Source organism: Callithrix jacchus, chromosome 4 (genome assembly GCF_049354715.1).
Source record: "Callithrix jacchus isolate 240 chromosome 4, calJac240_pri, whole genome shotgun sequence".
Classification (NCBI taxonomy): Eukaryota; Metazoa; Chordata; class Mammalia; order Primates; family Cebidae; genus Callithrix; species Callithrix jacchus.
In genome coordinates, this window is record NC_133505.1 from 94,270,072 (window position 1) to 94,295,351 (window position 25,280).

The 25,280-nt window shown below is 38.1% G+C and overlaps 1 long non-coding RNA gene across 1 annotated transcript in view; it reads left to right on the plus strand.

Annotated features, from left to right (window-relative positions):
- Positions 1–11,392: 11,392 nt before the first annotated feature.
- LOC128931677 (uncharacterized) overlaps positions 11,393–25,280 on the plus strand; it is a 38,454-nt gene continuing 24,566 nt past the window's right edge. The window contains exons 1-2 of the long non-coding RNA XR_008480404.2: positions 11,393–11,717; positions 14,125–14,211. This is a non-coding gene — a long non-coding RNA (uncharacterized LOC128931677). The remainder of the gene's footprint in view (positions 11,718–14,124; positions 14,212–25,280) is intronic.

Consider the following 25,280-nt stretch of genomic DNA (forward strand, 5'->3'; position numbering starts at 1 on the left):
GTCAGACCCCAGCAGCAACCGTAATATATCTGGACCCCATATTTGAACTACGTGTCGAGAATCGGGTAAAGCGAACTTCTCAGGGAAAGAAGGAAGATGGTTGAGTTCAAGGTCCTGGAGGAGGGAAGGCTGTAAATCCATTTTGGAAACGTCAGGCCAAATCGTACAAAGGCTTCCCGCAGAGCACTAGAGCAGTTTTTGAAAATCCCCTAGACTACTTTAGACTAGAATTATTTCCGTCAAGCAAGTGACCATTTGACTCCATCCAGAGTCCACCGCTGAAGTGATTAAGTCATACTGGGTAGGCGATTGGAAAAGGTTATCAATAAAGGTCTGAAGGACCCATCAACAGATGAAAGAAATGACTGAACGATAGACAGGTAGTTAGTAGATGTGGAATTAGTGCTGAGCCTTAACCCTGCTGCTTGGGGCAGGCTCTACTCACAGGCATTTTCAGCCCACCTCCAAGGTAGAGACAGCTCTAGCCCGAGATTCAAAGGGAAGGGGAGGAGGCTTAAACATCTGTTGCTTTTTTCTTTTAGGAGTTGTGGTTTATTAGATATTCCCTTCACCTCACACCTCTGGCAGGAGGAAATATTTGCAAAAATTTTCTCTCTTTATGACCACCCAGAATCTGATTTCCCAAGTGGCCAGATGACTTGACAATAAATAACTTCAGTCTCTCCTCCACCTAGGAGTTCAAATGATTGCTAGTAATTAAAAGAAAGTATTGAGGCAGCACTTCTTCTGTGATAAGGACATCTTTAGTCACAAGAAACCTGGGGGAGCTGGACTCCTAAAGTGCTCTCAGGGCACAGGATTTCACCTGGGTGCTGCCACCCTCCCCTGTAGCTGGGGGCCATGTGCTGTTGGAGTGGCAGAGCTGTCCACCACCACTCAGCTAGACGACACTGACACACCCTGGTGGTGCCCCTTCTATAAGGAGCACTCTCCTACATGTTGATCTATAGCTTCATTGTAGTCAGCATCAACCTTTGAAAGGTCCTCCATGAAAATCTTATATCTCAACTCAGCCATACCAGCTTTTGCTTTTTCGTAAAGAGGAACAATTTGATTATCGTGTCTCTAAGTCATCCCAAATATCTTTTGATTGATGGTGGATTTCTTCACTGAATTCTATGAAATTCCAAGCAGAAACCTAAGATCGTTGATGGGCCAATGTGACCTGTGGCCAGAGCCAATAATTCAGAATCTCATTCAGTCGTAACTCCAGCCGAGATAACTGTTTAGTTTGCTATTCTGTTGTTGTTCAGGGTGTGGTGAGGGCAGGGGAGTGGAGGAGCCTGATAGCTGAATTGTACTGACTTTCTTTTTAGAGCTCAAGGATAATACTCAGTAATGGAGTCAAAATTTGACTTACTACCCAGGATTTTATCACCACAAGTGAATGCTTTGTCAAAAACAAGAGAGTTATGTTGCTTGGCAAATACTGTTCTTGTGGGCATGCATGTGCATCTCTAAATTTTCATCAAGGTATTAGACTGACAGTCAGAGAGCTGCTGCACTTTTCCCTTGGATTGGGGTGGCTGGAAGAGGGGCAGAGATCAGACAGCAGATGGTGTGAAGGCAAGATGCTCTTCAGTACCTTGGAGTTCACATTTTGCAAGGATCACCTTTATGTGGGAGGAAATGATTTAGTTTCCACATGTGGTTGGCCATCCACTGTACTCTTGAGACAATCAGCAAGATGACAAATGCAAGCTGTCAGCCTCCTTATTAGGAACATTATGTTGAGGGCACACATAAATTTAATATGAAATGTTGAATGGCTCTTGGTCATCACAAACCCAGGTTGAATTTGAATCCATGACCTTCTGAGAAAAGGCTCTGGCAGTCCCTGAAAAGGCTTCACTAGTCCTTTCAGTGCAAGGCTGTCTGGTTTTTCAGATCCTTATCCTTTTAAAATTAGAACAGGGCTATGATGAGCCAATTTACTGCCGTTCTATGTAATTTAGGTTATTCACTCAGTGAAATGTAGAGGATGAGAACACAGTTAAGGCTGCGTATTTCAACGTCAAAGAAAGATCTCAATTTATGCCTGCCAAAGTGTTAAGAGTTCTACGGCCATAGAGCATCAAGGAAGCATGTCTGCTTTGATGAGATAGCTGTGGATCCAAAAGGAGCTCTACTTCAAGATGTTTTGGGTTTTATTTTTATTTTTTTAACTTGTCATGGTTTGTCATGCTTCTCTCCCACTCCCCAAATGGGTGGTCTCGGGGCTGATGAGTCATGATTTCCTGGTTTGGAAAGCAACATCACTCTCTTTTAGAGTTTTAGGGGTTCAGTCCAAGTTTGGCCCTCACGTTTTCTTTGATATTTTCAGTGTGATACTCACACTACAGGGCTGGAACGCTCACTGATTAAGGACATTTTAGGAATGATATTATGACTACACGATTTCATTCTAATTTGGAGCATTGCTTTAGAATTTCGACAGCTGTTATTGGCTCTCCTTTGAAGCATTAAAGTGTTTTTTAGTGGCTCTGCATCACTAGATGGGGAATCTGCTTCTTCACTCCCAGTCTAAAGGGTAAGTGTCAGTAAGCCTGCAGATGGGCTGGGCTCTGCCATCACAGCATGAGGTCTGAAATGCCTGCTCCTGAGATGCTCCACCAGCGACGCAAGCAACTGAAAGAAACTCCTGCACTACTTCCGTGTGCTCCTCAAGAACTACAAGGCAGTGTTGAAAAAGATTCTTTTTCACTCCACCATCCGAAATTAAACTTTGCGAAACCTACTCTAGGTGGAGAAGTGAGCTGCCAGGGTAGGGAATGAATGGGTAAGGAAGGAAGGGCTGTGGTCTTCTTTGGCCTTGGGAGATACTGCGTTGTATTAGGTACAAAGAAAATTACTGCCCCTTCTCAGTGATCTTTCCATATAACTAAACATGCGCTCATTTGTTTTGTTGTTGTTGTTCACCTTCTCACCTTCTTTCGTTAAATCCAGATCTTTAACATCCCAGCTGAGCCACGCAGGGAAGGCTGAGAAATGACAGGAAGGCATTTTCCTTTGTTCATATGTTTTGTTTTGTTTTTCATCACCAAGCAGAGGATCGGTAATGAGGAGATGGATCATCCTTTCATTGCAACCCATATGAGAAGTATGTTCCAACAGATAATAAACAAGCACATCGTGCAAAGACGGGGGGTGAGAAAGCTGGTTAATAAAGCTTTTGTTCCCCTTTGATTAAACTCTTACACACGAGTCATCCCAACTTTCTAATTAAAAGGCTATAAACATTATATGTCTAAATATCTCACTTTAAAAAAACAGGGCAAGCAGCAGTATTATAATGCTAAGATATGGCAAAGAATAGAAACATACTACTAAAATATATGTACATCTTAATCCCTTGGCCTTTCGAGTAAACTCTCTTCTTGGTGTTCTTCATGGTTTATTTCAACTTCAGGTAGAAACTTGAAAAAGAAAAAGAAATGACCGTCTGTCTTGGTCTATGAGGGTTAAATGAAACAATATACATAAAACCACCAGCCTGGTACCTAGAAGTTAGACTCTCAATAAATGATTGCTGTTTTTATTTCTCCCACAGCTTCCGCTACTCCGTAGCTGCGTCTGTGTAAAGCGTATGGAGAGGACCACAGCATGGCTGAGGCTCTTTAATTCTCAAGCCATAGAGCAGGCAGCTGATTCATAAATAAAGTGCTCATATTTTGAGGCTTTCTTGGGGCTCAGCTGTGACGTCTTCGCTGTCTCTCCCATTCTAAACAGATGCCGTAGATTATCTGCTTTGCACAGTTGTCTGGATGTACTGATACCTTGAGAAGCCCCCATTATCTACTTCCTGCAGTTCACCAGCTTTTCCTTGAAATGCAGCTGCCAGGAAAAATGAGAATTGGCAAAAGCCAGTGGGGTGTGTGGTTGGTCTTTGGGTTCCTTGTCTGATTTGTTGTATCTAAAACATTGTTAAAGAAACAGGCACAGCTTAGGGCTTATTGAAGAATTGAAAGTATCAGATTGTTTTTGAATTTTTTGTTTAAAGGATCATTAATTTATACAAGCTGTAACTGAGATTTGAGAACATTTTGGGATATAGATTTTACCCCCAACTCTGGTGCTTATGGCCCAGGCTATCACGTACTGGTTCTAGACCTCACTTCTCTATTCTGTGAGATGGGAATACAACTCATCTCTCTAACCCATACCGTCTTTGTGAATGTCTAATGAGATAATAAAGGTGGAAATACATTGGTAGAACTTCAAGAAAATTCAAATAAAAGATTTTATTATCATCAATAACTGATTTAATGGTCCACTGATTTCTTAGTTGTGTCAAATTACACAGAATATTTTAATTTTTCTTCTCATCTCAAGAAAGAACAATAAATAAATTGTGAATCTTAGAGCTTTGACAGCATTGATTTTTGTACTGAAGGCCCAGAAAAGAGGATGTGTTAAACAAGTTAAAGACTTACGCCAGAATACTGGATGAATGTAAAGGGTGATTATGTATATTGAAAGAAATTTTAGTTCCTGGCACGATGATATATCTCTTTAAGCTGAGAATTAACTGATTGCTGTGGTCTAAATGTTGGCATCCTTCCAAAATTCATATGTTGAAACTTAACACCTAGTACTAAGAGGTGGGAACTTTTGGGCGTGCTTAGGTCATGAGGGCTCTACTCTCATGAACATGAGATTCGTGCCCTTATAAAAGAGGTTCAAGGGAGCTACCTCCCTGTTTCACCATGAGAAGACACAGCATTCATCTCTTCCATCACAGCTTGGTCTTGAACTTCCCAGCCTTCAGAACTGTGAGAAATAAATTTCTATTATTTCCAAATTACTAAGTCAGTCTACAGGTTTCTTTGCTGTAGTGGCCTAAGTGGATGAAGACATTGATCTCCCTGTGATTAGTGCTGCTACATGTTACACACTGTTGCCCACTGGGGGTTACTTTTTCAACTTAAGAGGACATAGCTTTCTTATATGTAAAAATATAAAAAACATCCAATTTATTACCCTCTAAAAGTATCCTTGTTCTCAAAACTGGGGTTGCTGAATGTTCAGGCTACATATTTTTCCTGTAGTAGGCATTGAGTAAAATAATAATAACTTTATCTCTGTGTTGTGTGTGGTTCTTAGGCATCAGAAGAAGAACTGTAAGTGTAGAAATCCCATGCAATAAGTTAATTTAGGAGCCATTAATAATTTCTGAGATATGATCTCATGTATCAACACTAGTGTTAAAGTTATTGAAGAACAGAGAGGGGGACAGTGAACCATTGGCTAATATTTTAAAAAAATCTTTAGTTTGGGGCTTTCTATCATGATCTGTTTTTAGGAAAACCCTAATTTTTTACCATGACTAGTCCTCTAACATCGTCCCTCCTTTGTCACCTTCTAGAGGAAGCCTTTCTTCCCTTCTGCAGTTCTTTCTCCCTTTAATAGCTGTCTTCTTTTAAATGAAGAAACTATGGGGAGGCAGGGGACAGATACAGGAAAGGAAAAAGGAACTGAAGGAATAAAGAAATAACAGGCAAAGAGAAAATAAGAAAAAATTTTCAGAACTATTTATATCTCTTAGAGTCCATTAAATACTAAAAATGAGAAACTCGAGACGGTACGTGAAATTTGTGACCTGACACTGCCTAATGTGAAGTGGTTACGGTGTTCAGCTTTCCCAAGGCAGCCCTAAGAGTTTGACTTTGGAGAATTCCTCACATATTCTGCCAGGACAGACATATGACTAATTTATTTCTGTTCTAGAAGACCTCGATGAGGAAGACGGGTCTAGAATATCTCTGAAAGTTAGAGCACATACAACAGAGTGGATATTTATTTTTATTTTATTAAATAATGATTTAAAGATACTATGATGTCAAGATGACATCGTTAGGTGACATGACCATAATATGTTGGGACTAGTGTGCTCATTTGATTGGGTCACTGAATCAAGTCATAAGTTCAATACTCAAGTTCATGATCTAATTTTTAGCCCTTTATTATTTCTGTGTAAAAATAGTGTTTAAAAATACTGTTTTAATAAAGACTGAAGCAAAATCATTATAAAGAAAAGCTATGTAATAGAAACTTTAAGTGAAAGTCCCCACACATACTACCATCTCTCAATTCCTTACCCAGAGAAATTTGCTGTTAAGTGTGATGTATAGCCTTTTAGCCATTGTTTGTATGTATAGCTGGTTAGATGAATTAAAGAACAAATCCATAGAAGTAGAATTTTCTAGTCAAAGTTTTGTGTATTTCAAATGTTGAAATAAAACGCCAGTTGCATACCAAAGCCCTATAAATGGATTTGATCAACTCATGTAAGTACATGGCTAGATACAAGTGAAAACCCCACCCCACCCCATCTCTAGGACAGCATTGTGTGAGCTCAAAGATGGTAGACAAGGGGACAGTAGCATTCCACACCCCAGGGGCTTTGGAAATTTGTAGGAGGAGAGGTATTCTGTTGTTACCATGATTAGGAGGTTAAAATAAGGAGTCGGGATATTAGGCTTGATGCAGTGCACAGGGCGGTTCCACACAATTAAATGTTGTCCTGTGCCCGCACAATTTACAAATGTTTTGATGGGTATCCATATTGGTGAAGAACCTGCTTATCATTCTGGGCCCAGAGCATTACTACATTTTACATAGAAACTCAAAGTTGACTTTCACCGTTGTTGTTGTTCATGGTTTTAATACACATTAAATTTTTTAGGAATATAACCACCATGTAAATTGAGAGTTAAAACATTATGGAAAATTGCCTTACTGGCATTGAAGCCCTAGACCAATGTACTTTTATCAGTTTATATTCACTATTTGGGCATTTGCAGAGATTCTATGTATAATCTGAAAATACCACCACTATCCCTAAGCTTATAAATCATGATAGATGTGTTACATAAATAATTTTCATTTGGGTTCATTTCATATCATATTTAGAGAATTATACTCACTTTAAAAAAAGTGTGGAGTAAGTATATTATTTATTAATTTGATTTCACTTAAGGTAGGATTACAGTACAAAATATTTATTATAAAAAGAGCTATGTCAGGCCTGGCACAGTGGCTCATGCCTGTAATCATAGCACTTTGAGAGGCTGAGGCAGGTGGACCACCTGAGGTCAGGAGTTCAAGACCAGCTGGTCTACATGGTGAAACCCCGTCTCTACTAAAAATACAAAAATTAGCTAGATGTGTTGGTGCACACCTGTAATCTCAGCTACTCGGGAGTCTGAGGCAGGAGAATTGCTTGAACCTGGTGGGGGTTACAGTGGGCTGAGATCGAGCCATTGCACTCCAGCCTGGATAACAAAAGTGAAACTCCACCTCAAAAAAAAAAATAAGAGCTGTGTCTGACAAGGTTGAAACCTACTGCTCCAGAGAGCAGTCATATTTCCCTGTTCAGATATTCTCTGCTGGCTCATATGGTCTCTGGTTCTCTGATTCCACCTGCTGGCTCCTGAGGTGCTCACCTTCTCCACGCCCCAGAATCCACAAGTTAAGAGTTACTCCAAGCTTACACCATAGCCTCAGAGAACAGGACCCAGACAGGTCCATTCTGCCTCGTGCACTCCGAAGAAACAAGCAACTTGTTGGCAGAAGAGTTTCTCTCAGTTTCTAGGAGAAAGCAAGTTTATCCACCTGGTGACCATGAAGCACACCTGAGAGGTGTGAAAACAAGAAGAAACTTGCTCCCTGACTATGGTAACTAGTGCTTTTTGCAGTTTTAGGTATGGAAGGAGAGAGTGCAAGTGTAAGAGATGATTTAGTTGCATTTCAGGATATTTCTGTCTCCCTCTTATTCTTTTAAAGTGATTTATTACTGTTTTTTGCCCTTCATTTTACATAACATAAAAATCCTTTCTTTCTCCAAAATATTGACTACCTATGAAATTATAAGACTCTGAAATTTTAAAAAGAAGAAATCTGAACCAGTCACTAAAATGTCAGCCTCACCCATTAGAAGGCAACTTCTGTGAGCATAGAGTTCTGCATGTTTTGGGCATCATTCTAGTCCCAGCATGTAGAACAGTGCCTAATCTGTTCTCAATGATATTGATGGAATTAATGCATTCTGACATTGTGTAAAGAATCTTTTCCATTTTTTTCAGTTACAGAGATGTGACAAATATTTCTCGTTTCGCCATGCAACTGTGCTTCCAAACATCGAAGTTCAAATCTTTTTGTACAACCTTGTTTAACCCTAATCTGCTAACTTACTCCAGTGTCATGAAGAACCAGTATTGTGCTGGATCACGATCACATAGGAATATCGCTCAGACTTATGTATAATGAGTTTCATCTAGAAATCATAAAATCCCTCTCATGGCATTTCATTCTTGAAACCGTGTTTTGTTTGTGTTTTTGTTTTTCTTTTCAGTATTTCTTTTGCAGATCAAATCTACTGCTCTTGTTTCTCTTTTAAAGCAATGTGAAAGACAATGTTAAGATAGAATTGCAGTGTTCTTGGGGTATAGGTCATCAAGTTTGTCACCTATGATCAAAGTCTTTCTGGTGTGCCCTGGAGTGTGCCAAGCCATTTTCCTTCAGTCTGTGCCATAACTGGTGCTTTTTGCAGTTTTAGGTGTGGAAGAGGATTGCAAGTAGCAATCTGAAAAACCTACCTTCAAAAGAAGGGGGCAATGACTTAGCATTGTTCCCAGCCTGCTCCTTGTCATCAAAGGTAAACTTTTGAAAGACTGGTTCTCCATTCCTGTGGTAGGTAATGTACCCCACATAACATCACTGCCCAATCAAATCCCATATAAAAGTACTAACTGATCCTAAAGAAACAGAAAATAACAGGCACTCTTCCTGTGTTTCTTCATTTACCTACCTTTGTGGACGTCTGCTGAAAATTGTGTATCCACCATAACTCTAACTCCATTACAATGATAGCATAACCATTGTATTTGGATCTGCAATAAGTGCAAAAATAAATATGATGCAGTCCTCAGCCTTGAAGATTTTATAGTGTGGTAGGGAAATATAGACACGGATACAGAGATTTACGTGCAAAGAAGTCCTTCAATTGGATAGATTGCTGCAGAAACAGAAAAAGGAGTAACTAATTCTTCCTAAAGTGAGTGTTTGGGTAATGGAAGAAAATTAGGAAAGGCCTCTTAGGAATGAGATTTGACCTTGGCTCTGAAGAATAGCCTTCAAGTCATAGAAAACAACAAATCTAAGGCTGAGAAGTAGAAATAAGAATGATGTATCATCTAGCAAATGGAAAGTTTGGAGGACTTAAAAAGAAAAGTGTGGAAGTAAGTCAGAAGATGAGACTGAAAGTGGAATTTTGAAAACTTTTCTTAAAGGATAGTATACATTGGGCTGGGACGTTTAGACTTAAGGACTTATCTTAATTTCAACCTACGCTAGAAGGAGTGGAGAGAAGACAGGCTACAGATAGTGACGATTAGAACACATTTAGGAAAACATAGCAGGAAAGATAGCAGGGGAGCAACTAGGGCATTGGTCTTCAGTAGAAGTGATAACCTCAAAGGACTTTAGGGCTCTGTGGGTATCTTGAATAATTAAAGGGCTTAGTATAAGACAACAGAAAGTAATGGGACCTACAATGGCAGAAAGAGTAGGTGCCCCAAAGCACTCAAATTCAATATAAAAAGTAACAACGACAACATCTTTGTTGAACAAACAGAGCTCATCTGGAGATCAGATTTGTTCTGCCGATGTCAGTTCGCCACTCCTTGATCAATACAGAACAATCTGTTGACTCTTTTTGGTACCCTTTTGGAAGAGACAGCATCCCTGATCTTCTCTCGTGAACTATACTGGTGTTCAGTCACTCTGAAAGTCACAGACTTTGGTAATTTCTCAACTCTGCTTTTTAGTTCAAATTCATTTCCTTTTCTTCGACCTTCAGTGCAGCCACAGATCATTTGGGGTTTTCTTTCCCCCCATTCTTAGAGTGTTTCATATGTTTTACCTTCCAACTCAAATTACATTTTGTCTAAAATCAGTACATGAGATTACATTAATAGCCACAACTAAGATTTGCATAACACTTCATGGTTAAGATGCACTTTCATCTCCTTCTTTCAAGGTAGATAAGGTAAATTTTTCAGGTAAGAAAACCCAGACATCATTTAAATGGCATATGCAAGTCATACAGCTGGGAGATGGCAGTGGGACTTTGGTCCCCTCTCACTGAGCTGGTTTACTTTTTGTTGACCTCATTATGCCTCTTATGGCCTCTTTGCAGGTCGGATGACTCATTTGCATATTTGTTCTAAGTACAGAGAAGAAGAATATTGATTCAGAACTTAGAAAACAATGGCATTTTAATAAAAATGACACTTTGGAACTTAAAAACATTAATCTTTTCTTTAAACCCACAATTTTGTTGAGTTGATGCTGTGTTTAAAATGATGAATATTTAAAGGTTTGATATTTTTTCTTAATATGGAAAATTTCTTTCAGTGACTTACTTTTAATACTCTTGAATTTTGATCTCATTCATTCATTTATCCATCAAGCCTTTATTATCAGATATTGTGCTAGAAATACAAAAAAGAATAAAACATGGTTTCTGGCAGCAACTCAAGCTCCAGGTAATTTCTGATTGCCTCCATGCTGGATCCAAGAACTGACTATCTTCTGAAGGCTTTTCCCCTTTCTTTCTTTCATCCAGACCCTAATGTCCCTCTGAAAGAAGGATTTATACAAATATATCAATCTTTTTGATAGAACCAACTCAAGTTTTACTTAACTATAAGCAAAACTGGCAAGCATATAGCATTCTTCGAACAATAGGTAAACAGAAAAATCATGTTGCCTACAAATGTATTTTTAAACCAAAAAAACTGTGGGGGATGAGGGTGATGATCCAACTCAGAGAAGAGCCATTTCCAGTAGACTGTTTTGGAAAAATAACTGATTTGTCTTCTTATTAAGATTCAAGAGAGAATTGCATTTATGTAACTTGAATAAACATCTAAAATAATTAAGGATTGCCTGAATTTGAAAATCATGACTGCCAAATTTAAAACAGAGATGGAAACAGCCAATAGAAGGGAAATATTGAAGAAAATCAGTTAGTGAAGTACAAAAGAATTTGCAAAACTTTCCCAGAACACAGAAGAAATGGGTAAAACATTGAGGTGATGAGGGCGATTTTAAAATATGGGGCAAAGATCATGGAGATTCAATCGAGGAATACAGGATTCCCAAAAAAGAGAACTGAATAGATGGGCCAGAAACAAAGATCAAAATGTTAAGGTAAGAAAAGATCCAAAGAAACTCAGTTAAACATCTAGACACTGAAAGTATGAGTAACATTCCCATTCCCATTGTTTTGTCATAACAAAACAATGACAAGGCTCAACCATTAAGAGAACATAAAAATCCTGGACATTTTTACCACTCTGCACCCCAAGTCCTGCCCCTGCCGCCTGCAGCACACACAGAATAAAACAAGCAACAACCCATCAAGTTATCTGCTATGTCGGTTAGGATAACCATCTCCGATGGCTTCACGAAGAGCCTTTAATAACGGCACTACTTACAGAAAGGATTAAAAGAGCAAACAAGAAGGTGAGGCCCCCAGAGACTTCCCACAACTTATTGATGTCTCTTGGGCTAAAGAAACAAGAAGAGGAAGTAGAGCTGGCAGAGCAGGGGCCCTGTGTGTGTTCTAAAACCACAAAGGGACACAGCTGCTGTAAGAGATTCTGCACTGAGCAAGAGGAAATGGGGAAAAGGTAAGTTCTGACCTCTCTCTCCCCTCCTGCTCTCTGATCACCTGCTGGTAACTTCCTTGCCTGAACCCAGCCAGGAGCCAGCAGGCAAGGGACCAACAGAGGCAGAAACAGCTGTGAGCCTTCTAAGTGGTCACAGCAAGGTAGAGAAACATTGAATGAATTTGGAAGATGGGACGAGGGCTTGAATAAGGAGAATAAGTACTATATATATCAAGGATCAAATAACTAGTTCAATTGAGAAATATTCAGCTTTGGGAAAAATATGCTGTAGTACATGGATTCCATATTCAAAAATACTATAGTACATTAATTTGTTGTTCACATGTGAATGAAGTAAAAAAACAGTCAAGGATAAGCAAGGTCTTAGGGAACCTTCTAGAGGATTCAATGAATGTAAGACAAACTCAGTCTCTGCTATGTGAGCTTATAGTCATATTAATATTAAATTGTAATAAACAGTGCCATGTGCTGGGAGGAAAAATTGCTCCTCTTCCATCTCAGGTCCTACTGGTTCGGGGCCTGTGAATTAACTGACAGTAAACAGATTAATAAGAGAAAAATGTACTAGGCATGCAGAGTACCTTATAGAGAACAGTTAGAGTCTCTTAGGCTATTAGCCTAATAAGACAGTCTATTAGTCTCTAATAAGAAGGGCAGAAGTTAGGGCTTCAAAAGTTGAAAGGTTCTGTTGGAACTCATTTATACCATTTTTTTGGATTGTCCTGCTGTGCAAGGTCAGTACCTCCCTGAATGGACACCTACCCAAAGGGGCTTTAGGGGCAGCTGATTCTCATAAAGCACTGGCAGATGAGGGAAATTCAAAGATTTGTTTCTGCATCTTCGGCAGCTTAGATGTCTTTACTTTGAAGTATCTCCAAACCAGACATGTTGGTCTCCTCACATCGTTATGAAAGTGGAAGCATAGGGTGCTATAGGCTTACCTTGGAAGGGAGGAACCTGGTTCAGCATGATTAGGGAGACCCTGGAAGGAAATCGGGTCGTAGTGGAGACTGAAGGATGAGTGGATGTTAATCAGGCATAGCACCTCAGGAGAAATCCAGGGAAAGGGATCAGTGATATGTACCATCAGGTTGACATCCAGTAGGTATTTAGCAACCATGATATTAGAGTTAGTTAAAATAACCTAACAACTAAAACCATGATACTGGAGTTAGTTAAAATAACCTAACAACTAAAACCATGATACTGGAGTTAGTTAAAATAACCAACTAAGAAAAGATTTCTTATCCATCACTAGGTTCATAGCTAAGGCTTCTGTAACAAAAGACAGTTACAGATTAACAAGAGAAAAGCATACAGACTTATTTAATGTAAGTCCTTCATGACACAGTAACTTTCAGAAATGAAGGTCCAGAAAAACAGAGAAACCTGTGTATTTTCATTGCTGAGTTTGATGAACAAGTGGATAGTTGTGGAAAAGTAAGACTGGATAATATAAGAGTAGTCTAATGATAGTAAACCAGGAGGAACTTAGCAAAGCCTGTTTGTTCTCTGGGTCTTCAGAGCTCACATGAAGGTCTCATGGCCTATCCAGGGGAAGGTCAGAAACTCCTTTTCTGGAACTTATGACCTGCTTCAGGGAAGAAGGGTGGGAGAAGGTCAGAGAGAGATCTTCCTGCTTTTGCAGTTTTCTCAAACACGAAGGTGCCATATTTGGGGATAGCATATCCTCATCCCCATAAGAATCATATTCTCAGAGATATGTCAGCCATTGGCAATACTAACTCTGTCTCCACTTTTTCATCTCCTTTCATTGCTATGCTTTATCATGGTAAGAGAAATAGTGCAGCTAACTTATTGTTTAGTTTCCCAGAAATTTGGATGAAGTTGCTAAGGAAATATCTTGTCAAAAACCTCTTTTTAAATTTGTTTATTCAAATGAAGAAAGCATAGGGAGTTCTTCAATAGTTTTACATTAAAAGTTATATCTTATATTGACTAACAAAGATTTTCTCCTTGACCAAACTTTATCAAGTCTCCTCTGAGCCCTCTGCTTGACTAGACCCCCACCTGGGCTTCTGTCTGCATTGTTATAGTAGAGTCCGGTGTGGCCAAGAATCTGGTCAAGTCAATTTAGCCATAATCCTCCACCCTCCATCTCTGATCAAATTACCTGTACACATCTCCTACCATCTCCCAGGTGACAGCTAATCACCCTGGCCTGACTTCAGAAGAATCTTGTTAGGTCAGTTTAGTGAATAATTACCCTACTGATATGGTTTGGCTCTGTGTCCCCACCCAAATCTCAGATTGTAATACCCATAATTTCCATATGTCAAGGGAGGGGCTTGGTGGGAGGTGATTGGACCATGGGGGTGGTTCCCCCATGCTGTTCTCCTGATAGTGAGTTCTCACAAGATCTAATGGTTTTGTAATTGTTTGACAGTTCCTCCTTCACACAGTCTCTCTCTTGCCACCATGTAAGACATGCCTGCTTTCCCTTCTGCCATGACTGAGGCTTCCATGTGGAACTGTGAGTCAATTAAACCTCTTTGTTTTGTAAATTACTCAGTCCTGGACAGTTCTTCATAACAGTGTGAAAACAGGCTAATATACCTACTGTCTTAGTGATGTTGCACGCACAGAACCTCCAGCTCTGCTCGTTGGCTGTAAATTTGCCCTTTTCCTTGCTGTATTTGAAGTAAGCCCAATCTTGCTCCTCTACTGTGAACCTCATTGAAGTAATCCTGAATAAAATCTGCCTTACTGTCTTAACAAAAGTGTCAGAATAATGTTTTTAACATGACACACATTTCAGTAATTATTATGCTTAGTAATTATTTAAGGGGCATACAAAGAAAAAAAATAGCACAAAAAAAGGAAATAATCACAAAATGTACTTGGTAGTAAGGTATATATAGCCTAAAATTCAGATCATTAACTTGTAACAATTGTTTAAAGTTACTTTTTCTCTGGAAAAATGCAACTTTTATGTTTATAGTTAAATGTGTAATTAAGTATTCTATGCATGTCATATATAAAGGTATATTTATGCAATGTAATTTTAATCAGCTTTCTATAATATTACTTATCAATAAAAAGAAAAATGCAACCGTGCTTTGGACTTTAATATGCAGAATCTTAATTCTCCCATACTGTCACTTTTGTGGGAAAATGTAAATGGTTGCATAAGAAATATGCTGATGTAACTTATTTTTATGTTATGAAAATAATGTGATTCTTGGTGGCTACGAAAACAGAGTACTGTTGAATGAAATATATGCATGAAGGGAGCTATTAAGTCACACTTTATCTTCTTTATCTGGGTTTGTGATAAAATGTTCCCTACTGTTTAAAAAAAGGTGCAGTGAATTGAAGAGCTAAACTCTCTCCATCAAGGGACTAATGATTCTCCTGTTAAAATGTAAATGGAGCGGCCTTGAGTGCTTTAAAGCTTGCAAGGGAAGACTGTGGAATTGTCATTATCCTGTCATTACTGTGGCTCCCCACAGGAGCAATTGTAAAGGGGAAGGAGGGTTGAACTGAACCTCTAAGTACCAGGGACACTTCCTGCAGCACTGAGACAGTGAAGAGAAGAGAAGAGATGGTAAGTGAGGAAGCAAGCATTTTAGAAGGTGATATATTAATAGGTTGGGTATTTGTTCCCATTCAAATCTCATATTGAATTCCACTTCCCAGTGTTGCCGTGGGGCCTGGTGGGAGGTGTTTGGATCAAGGGGGTGGACTTCTTATGAATGGTTAAGCACCATTTCCTTGGTGCTGGCCTCCAGATACTGAGTGAGTTCTTGCAAGACTTGGTTGTTTAAAAGTGTGTGGCTCCCCCTCGCCCCCCTCTTTCGCTTGCTCCTGCTTTTGCCATGTAATGTGCCTGCTCGCAATTCACCTTCTGCCATGATTTTAAGCTTCCTAAGCCCCTAGAAGCAAATGCCAGTGCTGTATCCAGTCCAGCCAGCAGAACTGTGAGCCAATGAAACCTCATTTCTTGTAAATTACCAGCCTCCGGTATGTCTTTATAGAAGTGTGAGGACAGCCCAACACAGAAGCTCAGGTTACAGAGAAAGTCCTTAGCAGGCACAGAGGCCTCAGCCACTGTTGGGGTGGATGAGGGCAGGTCTGAAAAGATTACAAGTTTTTTTGGAAGCCAACAGAAATCAGTCTGGGGCTGGGCTCAATCTGGACTTTATTCTTCCAGAGCAGAAAGGGGCTCAAAGGCAAGAAATTGTCCTTGGACCGGAAAGCAGAAACGAAGTGAAACGGGAGAGGTCCATGGGCCTCTGAAATTGTGTGTGAAAATGCATGTGTCTCTGTAGTTTTTTTCCTAGGGAGAAGATCAGACCTTTAGCAAACATCAGATTCTCAAAGGAGTCAATAACGCTTTCCTTCTTTCCCCTTCTCACTTGGCCAAAGAAACACAAAAAGCTACTGAACTAGAAACAAACTTCCCATTTATGGAGTTCTTATTACCTGAAGGTGAAGTGTCAACAGGGGCCACTTGAAATAATTTATTGTTTTAGACTTTTGCCAAGAGAATTGATTAACCTACGCTTACAATTGCAATGTTTTCCCCCTCAACTGTATGTCATTTATCTCTAAACTCATTCATGCTATAGAGGAATTTAATTGTGCATTGAAGTTAATCTGTGTTAAACTAATGTGTTAAATGGAATGAAGGAATGTCTTCTGAGAAGAATTAAAAGTCCAGAACTCAAAAACTAGAGTTTTAATCTATTTTTCATAAAATATCTTCCCTCCTGTCCCTCTCACCTTCAGGCCCCAGCCCATATGTGGCATCCACAAAAACCCACATTTTCCTACCAGACTATATTACCCACATAACTTTCATCTTTACTCTCAGGATTCATTTTCTGTTTTGATATATATGTTTGGGCCCTTTCTCTCTCTGTCCCCATGCTTCTTAACGTGGAGTGACAAAACCTGGGTACCACACAGGAGCAAGGTGTCATTATCAGTGTGGCATTTGCTGTCCATGTCAGGTTAGGTTTGCTGGATGGCTTGTAGTCCAGGCATCTGGCAGCTGCTGTTTGTGTAAGGCTAGTCTCATTGCAGTTTTGAGTGGAGTTCTCAGAAGGTAGGTAGCATCAGAGGCACATAGAAATGGAAATGGTTGGCACTGAACTTGGCGACTGCTCTCCTTTTATGTCATTTAAGGATTTATTCATCATCTAGCTGGAGGGGAAATATGTGCATGTTCTCAGTAGTTATAAGTTTAATGCCAGCTTATAGGCACATTTTGCTGGCAGTCTTTTTAATGATAGGATGAAAAGCTTTCAGAGGCAAGAAGGTAATGGTGGGGAGCAAGAGACTGTGACAAAAATAGGGACGTCATAATTTGCCTCTCCTCCACATTCCTGAATTAGAATGTATGGAAAATTGACTCTGGGGTAAAGCTATTTCTGCTCTTCTCTGCTCTCATCCATTTAGTGCAAATGAAAATGCTGAAAAATTATGGACCCAGAAATCCTAATGTACATGATGTAACGGAATCTTAAAGACATGAAGAAGACCATCTAAAAATATTTTTCTTGATAGAAATCTGATATAATCAGGACATTTGATAAGATGATAAATAAATTCACCTATTATTCTAGAATCAAAACTAGTTAGGCTAAGGATGTGGTGTATAATATAGAAAAGAAGGCTTTTTTTTTCTGGATATCCTGTTTCCAAATGAGCATTCAAATTTTTTAAGATAAAAATTGATACTAGAATTTTATATACATATATTTTTCATGTGTTGAGACTTTTAGAACAAAAACCTTAAATATACTCGCTGGGTATTATATTTCTTGCAAAGGATCTTGAATTATGTATTCAAGAGTGTTTTAAGTATATTTATTTTCTGAGGCATTATACTTAGCCAAAATCATTTCATGATATATACATTTTCTATATTTTACTTTTGTTTATGAAGTATACTTCTATAATTGTTTTTAATATTAAAGATGATTTTGTAATAATTTGATATTATGGATAGTTCTACACTTCACACCTTCATTTGTAAAATTTTAAATATATCTTTTAACTGAGCATTTTGTTTAAAGGAGGAACTTTATATCAAAGAACAATTTCTCTGGAGGAATTCTTTTCTCAAGTATGATCTCCTACTATTGCAGTTTGAAGTTTGGAAGCCTTTAATAATGTCACTCCAACAGTATATGTGTTCTATAAATTAAATAGCTTAAGTAAAAATAGGTGAAGAGTATTTATCATCATATTTGTTTATATTCTTAAAGCAAATATATTTTCTATACTAGCTCTGTCTGCTGAAAAAACCTAAAACATGACCAATCCAATACCAGTAAACTCCTCTACCAGCCAGATGGTGGTTTTACGTAACCACTTCCCACTAGAACAAAATAGGGCTTGTTGGAGAAATGGCCGATTTCAGGTCAAGGGCAAGATGAGCCTGGCATATCGTAAGTGAAAGCTGGGAAGCAATTAAAGTCAGTTAATGTCATGTCAGAAAAAAATCAGGAGCCAACTTGGAGAGTCATCCACACACCCAAAGATGAAATCAGTGGATTTTCACATATATGTGATGCTCAAATTGAAGCATATCTAATACACTTAAGTTCTTAAGTTCATAATGACATTGGGGGGCAAAAGCTGATTAAGAAAAAAAATACGCATTGGTCAACTTTGGAGGATGCCAGGAAATCATTTCATTATTTTGAAATTGGTAAATAAAGGGAAAGAACTGAGCATTCTGGTTTTCCAAAATGAATTGTACCACAGGATAACCAAATGTTTAAAGACCAGCACTTTCTTTTTATAGAATTTTAACCCATGGTTACAGAAGGAATAATATACTTAGAATATTGCCACTTTGGGATCCTAAATGAAATATGGATCTAGAGAATGATTATCATGAGCTGCTAGCAGCACAAAAAGAGAGACAATCCTCCTGATGGATGTACATACCACTATCCATAAAATACTCCTGTCAAAAATTAAACCTGACCCAATCAGCCTCTGCAGCCAGCTACCAAATTACAGGAGATACATAGAACAGAGGAACGTGTTAAACTATTTCACTGGCATGGAACCAGCATAGTCTAGAAACCTTACAGGACAAACCATAAACCAAGGTATTTTCAGCAAATGAATTGCAAGAAAAACAAACAAAGAGATATGCACCTATGAAATAAATGAGATTTGAGACACATCAACCAATTGCAATGCATGAACTTTATTTGATACTGATTAAAACATTCAAGTCATTTAGAAATGATGAGTAAATGGAGAAATTTGAACACTAACAGGATTATTTGATGATAGCAAGCAATTGTCATTAATTTGGGTAGGTATAATAATAATGTTGTAGTTACTTTTTTTAAAAGAGTTATTTTAAAGTTCTATACTGAAATACAGACAGAGTTGGCTTCAAAATAATCTAGGTGGTTAACAGAAAGAGGAGATGTGGGTAAGAATATCGATGAGAGAAATTTGGCTATGCGTTGATAATCATTAAAGCTGATGCTTGTCCATGAAGATTCACGATTTTACTTTCTCAATTATAGTAAGGGTTTGAAATTTTTATAATTAAATGGCAACAAATATTTTGAAGATTTTTCTTAACGATTGTTCTAATACCTTTTCTTCCCTATCCTAATCGAAGTTAAAAAAAAAAAGGCCCATTATGATCTCAAATAGAAATGAATCAGATATCATAGTTCTTTTAATTGGGAAACAGTCAAAACTTAGCTCTGTTTCTGAAGCTCTGTTTCCTCCTCCAAGACTTCTGGCAGTCTTCTTCCAAGACTTCTCTGTTAACTCTAGCAGTTAGAGAAAATACGCACTTTATCACTGTTCCAAAGGGAGAGAAGCTGGGTTACAACAGCCAGCTCTGCAATGACACAGAGCGTGCTCTTTCCTCTTGGCTTGTAACTCACATCTACTGAACAGTAAGGATTACAATTTAGTGGTGCATGTACACTTCAACAAATGCCCATTTGAAGAAAATTTTCAAATGGAAATATAAATACTCAAACTGAACTCAAAATTTCAAAATGTCATAAAGAAAAATTTATGTATGTATGTATGTATTTATATATCGAACCACAAGCTTTATTTGAGTACTTATCTTCTTGGTAAGCAAGATAAAATCTCTATCCTCAAAGAATTCAAAATCTTAAAATAAATAAATCAATGTTTACAACTTACTTTTATCAATATTATAATAGCATAAATATTATAATAGCGCCTGTCTTTTCACTGTTTTGCCTTAGCATCTCACAATATCTGGCACATAAAGAATCTAAATAAATATTTCATTAATAGGTGGTTGGACAAATGATGTTATTGAGGGATGTGGTGGGAGATAAAATAAGAGATACCTGAAGGTCACATCAGGAAGGGCATACCATGCTAGGAAAATAATCTTTATCTGGAAGGCGAGAAGCATTTTGTTGCTATGGTCATTTTAAAAATACTTTTTTTAAAGAACAATTTCTTGTTCACAACAAAATTGAAGGTACAGACATTTTTCTTCTATTCTCTACCCTTACATATGTACAGCCTTCCCAAACATCAACATCCTGCATCAAAGTAGTACATTGATGACAATCAATGAACCCACATTGACATATTAATCACCCAAAGTCCATAGTTTACATCAGGGTTCACTCTTGGTGTTATACATACTGTGGATCTGGACTAATCTATAGTAATATGAATCCACCATTATAGTATCAGACAGAATAGTTTCACTGCCCTAAAAAGTCCTCTGTGCTCTGCCTAGTCATACCTCCCTCCTTACTAACCCCCAGCAGCGACTGATTCTTTTACCGTCTCCAAAGTTTTGCCTTTTCCAGAATGTCAGATAATTGGAATCATATACTATGTAGGTTTTACAGATTGGCTTCTTTTACTTAGTAATATGCATTTCAGTTTCTTCATGTCTTTTTCATGGCTGGACAGTTCATTTCTCTTCAGTGCAGAATAATATTCCATTGACTGGATATACCATAGTTTATCTCACTTGCTCAAGAGAACACTATTGGTTTCTTCCAACTATTAGCAATTATTAATAAAACTGCTATAAAAATTTATGTGCAGATTTTCTGTGGACATATTTTAAACTCATTTGGGTAGATACCAAAAAGCACAATTGCTAGATCCTGTGGTAAAAGTATGCTTAGTTTTGTAAGAAACTGCCAAACTGTCTTCCAAAGAGACTCCAATTTTGTATTCCTGCCAGCAATGACTGGGAGTTCCTGTTGCTCCACATCCTCACTGGTAATTGGTGTTGTCAGTGTTCTGGATTTTGGCCACTTTAATAGATGTATACTGGCATCTCGTTGTTTTAATTAGCAAATCTCTAATGATATATGATGTTGACTATTTTTCCATATGCTTATTTGTCATCTGTATATCTTCTTTAGTGAGGTATCTATTCAGTCTTTTGCACATATTTTAATCTGGTTGTTTTCTTATTGTTGAATTTTAAGAGTTCTTTGAATATTTTGAATTACAGTCTTTTATTGACTATCTCTTTTGCAAGTATTTTCTCTCAGTTTGTAGCTTGTCTTCTCATTCTCTTGACAGTGTTTTTCACAGAGCAGAAGTTTTCAATTTTAACAAAGTCTAGCTCATCAATGATTTCTTTCACACATCATGCTTTTGGTGTTGTATCTAAAATGTCATTTTCAAACTCAGGTTATTATCTAGGTTTTCTCCTACGTTATCTTCTAGGAGGTTTATATTATAGTTTTACCTTTTACATTAGGGTTTATGATTCATTTTGAGTTAGTTTTTGTAAGGGGTATAAAGTCTTTGTCTAGATTTATTTATTTATTCATTTACGGCATGTGGATGCCCAGTTGTCCTGGCATCATTTGTTGATAAGACAAGAGGAGTTTTAAAAACTTTTAGAAATGAGAGTGTATGTCTTAAGAAACCAAAGGAGAAATTTTTAAATGTTTTTATTTACTCCTCCAGGATAAAAATTATTCCATAATCAAGGCACTAATATATGAATATTAGACATAAAACAATGAATAATCTCTATCCCAGGACTATAAAAATACTTATATATTCCGTGATCTTCAAAACAGTGAGAAATCTCATTTTTTAATTGTTATACTGAAATGAAGCATATTATTATGAATATAAAGTATATAACTGAATTCATTGAAGAAATAATCACATATGAGATCTCTAAATTCACAAGACAAAAATATTTTATGTACTAAAATAAAGACAAACTGTCAATTCCCAATTGACTGTTGTTTACAATCATCATTTTAAGTAACAAAATGGAATTTTTGTTGTTTAATAAAAATGCAAGCTATAAAAGATAATTATATCAAATATAATTGTTATTAATAACTGAAATTGTTGCTGCCACTCAAAAACTACAAAAGAAAAGGATTCTGTTGTACTATAGAAAGGAAAACAGGCATTACCATTAAACATAATTCATATGGTACCTTGTACCAAGATTGCAAAATTACAAGTTCACATTTACATTGATTCTAGGTGCAATATAGATAAAGCTAGTTCAAAAACATGATTAACTCTACTAAGATTTAGGATAAAAAAATAGTAATATTCATTCATTCACTCAATATTTATTATGTCTCTACCATGACTAAATAAATGAAGGAACTTATAGTAGATCTTATAGTATAGATCTTATACTTATAGAAGGATCTTATAGTAGAACAAAGATGCGTCAGACAGAAACCCACCCCCAAAAACCACACATTCTGCTAGAGTAGATAAGAACCTACTGAAATGACAGTTACAATAGAAAATGTTCTGGAGATAAGAGAGGCACAAACTAGTTGCTAGAGATTTCAGAGAGAAAAAAAAAGTTATTTCCAGCTGGGAAAATCAGGAAATATTTCAAGGAGGAAAAAACCTTTGAGCTAAATCTTAGGAAATTGAGGGACCCTACCATCTGCAACAGCCCTTCTGTGCAGAGCTTGCTCCTTTCACAAATCTCAAATACCTGAGTTTGAGGAGATTTAGGGTGTTCTCCTCTTCTTGCACACTCTTCTTGTTTCTACCCTGTCACTCCTCCCCTGTCTTGTAAAAGCTCTGTTTCCCTGAGGTTCATGCCATTGAACTTTCTACCCTCTCCCACTTCTTGTTGCTGTCAGCCAACAGCTTCTGATTATTCCCCTTCTGTCACTGCCAAACTGGGTTCCTGGAACATCTTCTTTTTCACCCTGACCTCCTATGATTCTTGCTGGATTCAAGACACACATAAACAGGGTTGCTGCTTACAGCTATGTAAGTCCAGGAGGCTGCTCCATCTGTGTTGCCATCATTGATTTGCATAGAGATTTTGACAGATTCTGGCAGATGATGATAAAACATTTTGAAGACGGGGATGCCATTTTCTAATTTGCATAAAGTACCCATATTGGCTGGTATTAGGGTTGCACATGGATAAATCATTCAGTGCTCTGACCCCTTTGTTCTTTCACCTCCTCCACACCCATTACCTTGACCATGACCCCACTTCACCCATACGATCCTTGAGTAACTTGGATTTTGTCACCCACAGATATTAGACTATATCCTAAACAATAAATCTAGAGACCATACTTTCCTACTTTAACTTCCCTTGTATCTAGCTCACTTCACGCAAGTGTGTCTTTGAAATAATTTTCCTTTCTGGTTGATACCATCCAGTCATTCTCTCTTCTATTTTATCTCTGTTAATTAGGTACTGTTATCTTTTATTCCCCCCTATCTAGCTCAGATTTTATGGTCTTTCATCAGAACCGTTCTGTTACAAACACTTTCGACATCTTTTCCTCTTTTCCTCTTTCACATTCTCTAGAGAAAAATCCAGTTATGTATATACCCGACATTTGCCTTCTCTAGGCTGGCGCTAACGCAGCTGAGCATTGTTGGAGAAATCATACAGTCACCATATAGCTGCCTCCCACCCCATCCCAGAGCAGACATTTCCTCACTCATGCTATTCCAGTAACACTGGTCTTTGGATAGATATTGCAACAGACTGGGCTACATTGCCTTTGAACATACTGCTTCTTCTTCTTGGAATGCTTTTCCCCCAAACTCTTAGCACAGTTGGCCTTTATGTGGGCTTCAAATCTCAGCTTAATAATAATGATCATTAGTAGCTAATATTTACTGAGCACCCTCTTTGTGCCAGATGTTTTATATAAATTAGCCCCATCTTCCCAATATTTAAAGGTAGATGGTATTATCTTCATTTTACAGATGAGGAAATTAAGGATTAGAGAGGTCAAGCAACTTACTCAAGATCACACACATGTAGAGTGGTAACTGCAGAATTCAGTCCCATGCTAGCTGTGGGCCTGCGTTCTCGGCTAGATCCCCATGCTCCCCTGCTACTCCTTCACAGATATATCTTCCTAAAGGTATCTGGCCCTAAAACTTTTAATAGCAAAGATAAATATAATTTTAAAAATTCAGGCCAAGTAGCCCAGGCATGGTGGCTCACGCCTGTAATCCCAGCACTTTAGGAAGCAGAAGTGGGTGGAATATCTGAGGTCAGGAGTTCGAGACCAACCTGATCAACACCACCATTAAATAATTTATAAGAATCTTCTCAGTTTGTTATTACACATTTATTTACTTGTGTATGCCTTATACTTTCCTTGTTTCTCTCCTCTCATAGACTTAAGCTTGGTGGAGGTCACATGTCCAGTTCACAGACCACTGTGTCTTTAGGGCCTAGCAACATGCCTACCCTATAACAAAAATCAGTTAGCCCTTGTTAAATGAATAAAGGAAATTTAATATTGGGGAAAGCAGTCAGAGTAGGGCATTCCAATCAGAACCAGGCACGAACAAAGGCCCAGCAGGAAGACTGGGGATACACTCAGGTATTTGTGACATGAAACAATTCCCACTCTGTACATTGACATCGGTGAGATAAGCAGGGCTAACGAATTAACAAAGACTATATAAAACTAAAAAGTGGAAGGCATCCTACCTTCCTGTGCTGAAGATCAACTGCAAGGTCGCTTTCATTGCCGGGGAAGGTGGTGCCAGCTCCCTCCACCTTGAGGTGTAGGCTCGAGTGGTGTTCGAGTGCTGACCTTCCATTCCCATGTGGGTTCCTGTCGAGGTGCAAGGGCACTTCCCAAATCAGTAAGGATCATGCTATCAGGCATGGATTGCCGCCGTGGCACCTTCTGTAGAGTAGGATGGGAAATTTGAGATGGATGAGAAAGGTAAGACAAGTAAGCTGCAGCAGAGTAGAATTTTATTACATTTGACCAAAATCGTTCTAAAGACACTTAATACAGCAAAGGACAGGTACGTGTAATCTTTCAAATAACTTACAAAGATCAAAATGGAACAAAGAAAATGCAGAATTCCGAGTGTGCTGAGAGGCAAGACTGCAACATTAATTTTAAGAGGGGACTCTTCAAAGCAATAATATGTCACTGAGTCATCTTAACGGCCGTGTCTAACATAGCTTTAACTTCAGATTTTAAAGAAGCAAGTGGAAAAAGAGAGTATCTGAAAGTTAGGTACATGTTTATGTGCTATAGTAAGTCACTTGCCTTTTCTGACGTTGTTTACAAGTTATTACAGTTTTTACAATGT